This window comes from Belonocnema kinseyi, chromosome 3 (genome assembly GCF_010883055.1).
Source record: "Belonocnema kinseyi isolate 2016_QV_RU_SX_M_011 chromosome 3, B_treatae_v1, whole genome shotgun sequence".
Lineage (NCBI taxonomy): Eukaryota > Metazoa > Arthropoda > Insecta > Hymenoptera > Cynipidae > Belonocnema > Belonocnema kinseyi.
The window spans coordinates 154,359,061-154,364,021 of NC_046659.1; the positions used below are offsets into that span (position 1 = coordinate 154,359,061).

A 4,961-nucleotide genomic window follows, 5' to 3' on the forward strand; every position below is an offset into this window, starting at 1 on the left:
CAATCAGGAAGAGTTGCATTTTCATATATAATATTCAATTTTTAATTTGGAAAGATGAATATTTTACAAGCCAATTTTGAAGCAAGGAAGACGAATTTTAAATTAAAAAAATATTACTTTTATACCAAATGAGGATTTTTACACCAGAAGGATTAATTTTCTATCCAAAAATACAAGTGTTCAACAAATCAGTTGAAATTTTGATGAAAAAGATTACTTTTTAAGAAAAAAAGTTGAAATTAGATTAATCCTACAATAAAAATAAAATTTGTTTTTAAACAAAAATAATTCGCCTTTAATATAAAATGATCATATTTGAACCAAAGATGTCTTTTTAACAAAATAGTTGAATTTTCAACAAAATAGTAGAATTTGTAACCGAGAGATGAATTTTTAGCCAGAAGGTGTTTTTTTTAGCAAATAGTTGAATTTTCCACGCAAAAAGACGATTTTCTAAGTAAAAAAGAATTTTTAATGAAACAAATATACATAATACTTTTTTTCATGATAAAAAGAACTAACTTTCAAGCAAAAAAGATAAATTTTTAACCCTAATAGTAGATTTTCGGAACCAAGAGATTAATTTTAAACAAAAACGTATGAATTTTCTACAAAAGTATACATTTTCAACCAAAAACGATGACTTTTTTCCAAAAAATCGTTGAATTTTCACAAAAAGTATGTTTTTTAAGTAAAGCCGATTATTTCTTAAACAAAAATACAATAATAGACTTTTAAAATAAAAAGAATTAATTTTCAAACAAAAAATATGAATTTTCAATTAAAAAAAAAATTAATTTGCCACCAAACAATACAAATTTTCGACCAAAAATAATATCTTTTTAACAAAAGACTTTAATTTTCAACATAATACTTAAATCTGTAACTGAATATTAGAATTTGTAAACAAAAAGTAGAATTTTGAATAAAATAAAATTATTCATTAAAAATTTCACTCCTCGGTTAAAGTTGAACGAATTTATTCAAATTTCATTTTTTTTCTTCAAGAATCATAATTTTAGTTAAATGTTCGTATTTTTGGTTACAAAATCAAATTAAAAATTCTTTTTGTGCTAAAAAAGTTTTTTTTAACTAAAAATTCAAATTTTTTTAAAAAGTCAACTAATTAATTATAAATAAACTTTTTTGTTATTTCATGTTCTCGTTTTTAAATTTAATTTTTTTTATAGAGAATTAGGCTTTTTAGCTTAAAAATTTAACAAATTGGTATGAAATTAAACTGTGTTGTAGAGAATTCGTTTTTCTTTTTGTTTTTATTGAAAATTCATTCTCAATGAAAATTTATCTACTTCATTTTTGGTTAAAAATTCAACTTTTTTAATTTAAAAATTCAACATTTTGGTTAAAAAATGAGATGTTTTGTTGAAAATTCGCTTTTTTTGGTCAAAATCAAGTTACGTTGAAAATATATACTTTTTGATCAAATATAACTGTTTCTTTATTTTTAATTGAAATTTTTTGTGGAAATATCAACTATAACATTTTTTGATAAACATTAGTCTTTTTTGTAGAAAATTCAACAATTTGGTTAACAATTTTTTTCATTCTTGACTGAAAAATTTTTCTTGGTAGAAAATTCATTTTTTGGTAGAAATTTCATCTCTTTTTGGTTAAAAATGCAACTTCTTAATTGAAGATTTATATATTTTGGTTGAGGATTAAACTCTTTTTGTTGAAAATTAAAAAATTTGGTATAAAATTCAACCATTTGGTACAGCATTCAACTTCCTTATAGAGAATTCATTTTTATTGTTGTTTTAATTGAAAATTAATTTTTTAATTGAAAATTAATTTTTTAATTTTAAAATCCAGACTCTTTATTTTTTTTCGAAAATTCAACAATTTGGTAACGAATTTAACCACAATAGATACTGTGATGCCTGAATTAAGTATATTTTTTAAATGGCATTAGGCGCGGACTCAGAAAAGTGAACCGAAATGTAAAAAAAAAGTTTTACATATAAAGAGACATGACCAATTTAATTGACAAATTTCTAACCAATATTCAAATATAAATATTTCAAAGTGGCCTTTAAAAACAAAACAAAATTTCTTGTCATTTCCCGATTACCAAACATTTTTCACAAACATAAAAATTTTAAACTTTCATATTTGAAAAAATGTTAAATTTAAATGTTGAATGCTTAGCTAAAAAATCAAAGCATTTAAAATGTTAGAACTCTTCTAAATTCGAAGGATTTAAAATTAAATCCTTTTTGTTTTTGATTAATTCCAGAAGCGGCCAATTCCAAAGATTTGGCAAAGATTTCAATGATTTCTTATAGATTTTAAAGATTTCAATAATTTCACTAATTTTATCAAATATTTTTAACATTTCCCAGATCTCTGAAAAGACTTCAAAAAGATTTCACTTATTTTTCAAAGATTTCAAATATTTCGCAAAGGTTTCGAAAAGATTTAAAAGTTTTCACAGAGACTTTATTTATTTCATAAAAATTTCTTATGTGTTTCAAAGATTGCACACAAATTTCAATAATTTCGCAACGAATTCAATAACTTCACAGATATTTTAAAAAGAGTTTTAATTTTTCGCAAAGATTTTCGATACATTTTAAAGATTTCAAATATTTTGGATAGATTTAAAAGATTTTACAAAGACTTTAATGATTTCCCAAAGATTTCTAAAGATGTGGCACAAATTTCAATGATTTTTTAAAGATTGCAATAATTTTACAAATATTTCAAATATTTAAAGAAATATTTGTAATATTTCGCAGATTTATGCAGACTTCAGAAAGATTTTACTGCTTTATTAAAGATTTCGAAGATTTCAAAAAATTTCGCAAAGATTTCTAATAGATTTAAAAGATTTCACAAAGACTTTAATTGTTCCATAAAAATTTCCGACACATTTTAAGGATTGCACAAAGATTTCAATAATTGCACAACGATTTGAATAATTTCACAAATATTACTAAATATTTCCAAAATTTCAAAGATTTAAATTATTTTCCAAAGATTTCAAATATTTCACAAAGAATTTGCCTAGATTTAAGAGATTTTATAAAGACTTCAATGATTTCGCAAAGATTTCACAAAGCTTTGAATCATTTTTGCAAACATTTCAAAAATATGTCAAATATTTCACAAAAATTTCGGATAAATTTAAAGTATTTCATAAAAATTTAACAAATCTTTCAAAAATATTTCGAAGATTTTCATGATTTACCAAAGATTTCATATATTTCGCAAAAATTTGAAGAATTTCACAAATATTATAAAATATTTCGCAAAGATTTTGGATAGTTTGAAAAGATTTCACAAAGATTTCAAATATTTTCAAAGATTTCATAAAGTCTTCAATGATTTACCAAAGATTTCAAGAATTTCCCCACGATTTAAATGATTTCAAAAGGGTTCTGAATTTTTTGCGAAGATTTTGGATAGATTTAAAAGATTTTCCAAAATTTTCAAAAATATTATAAAATATATGAAATATTTCGCAGAGGCTTCAATGATTTCCGAAAAATATCACAAAGATTTTAAATGTTTTGAAAAAAAACCCTAGCCTCTGACTATTTATTTGTAAAAAAAATAACTTTAAGAAAAATGCTGGCACGCACCAACCGACCCGATAAAAGTATTGCAGGTCAGCTCTAAAAGCCATTTTACTCCATTTTCGTGAAAGATTTAAAAATATTTCAACGATTTCCAGTAATTTAAAAGTATTTCAAGGGAATTTATAAAATTTGCAACAGTTTTAATTATTTTAAGAAATTAAAAATTATTTTAAAGCTTTTAAGTGATTTTTGACGGAGTTAAATACATATAAAAAATTCTAAATATTTTAGAATTTCATAAAAATTAAGGGATTTCGTAGAATTTAGTAATTCTGAGGAATTTTAAAGACTTCAAAAAGGTATTTTTAGACATTTTCCTTGATTTCATAGGGCTTCAAATATTTCAAGATATTTAAATAAATATCATCGTACGCCATACAATTTTACGGGATTTTAACGGATTTTATATTTGATTGGATTTCAATAATTTATATACAAGAATTGAGGGATATTAAAGGATTTCAAAAGTTTAAAAAAATTTCCAAGCATTTTGAATAGGTTTCAAGAATTTTAAAGGTTTTTTGCGAGGGATTTAAAAAGTATTTTAAAAGATTCCCAAGAATTTCCAAGCATATCATTTTGATAAATTCAAAATGGCGCCTTATGATATACTCAAAAACTCGCATTTTCCAAACTTTTCATCCAAAGGTCTTCAAATTTGGAAGAAAAATCAATTGTATTGTTAAAAAGTGTATGCTTGAAAGTCGATCCCGAAACTTCTCGAGCCTCTTTATTAACATTCGAAAAGCTGTCATCAAGAAACAAATAAATAATTGGTTAAAAAAAATTAGACTGCCACCTTGAATTTTTTCAAGATTATGAGTTTTTATTGTTATGACATGTTTTCTCATAAACAAATCCACCTTTTGTAATAATTTGATGAGATTATGTTATTAATTATGAAAATTGTAATTTTTGTTCAAAATTATGCATCCGCTATTTCGTCTATTAAAAAAAATTCATGTACATATATTTTTTCCAGCATAGTCTAAACATCAGAATTGTACATATCCAAAAGATCCTGATGTAATATGAAAAAAATTACCTGTATTTGAAATGTTACGGTACTTTTCTCCATGTTAATTGCATGTGAAAATTTGAGTGATTTGGGTCACATGTGAATATTAGCCGATTTCTTTAAATTTGGGGGAGATCATTTTTTGGGTCATTTCAACAAAATACGGGGGCGGAGACCAAAAAAATTCGGGAAAAAATCCACCAAAAGTAAATAAGGACCACCATAATGAGCAACGACTTTATGTTACATGCTAAAAGTCAAATATGATGTCAAAACTGAAGTATACTATAATAAACTGTAAATTTGAAGATAATTATAAATAATATTTTGCGATCATTTGA

At 23.6% G+C, this 4,961-nt stretch overlaps 1 protein-coding gene across 1 annotated transcript in view; it reads left to right on the top strand.

Annotated features, from left to right (window-relative positions):
* The window catches only part of LOC117169604 (jerky protein homolog-like), an 11,007-nt gene that overhangs the window by 4,715 nt on the left and 1,331 nt on the right, over nt 1–4,961 (top strand). The window lies entirely within an intron of this gene.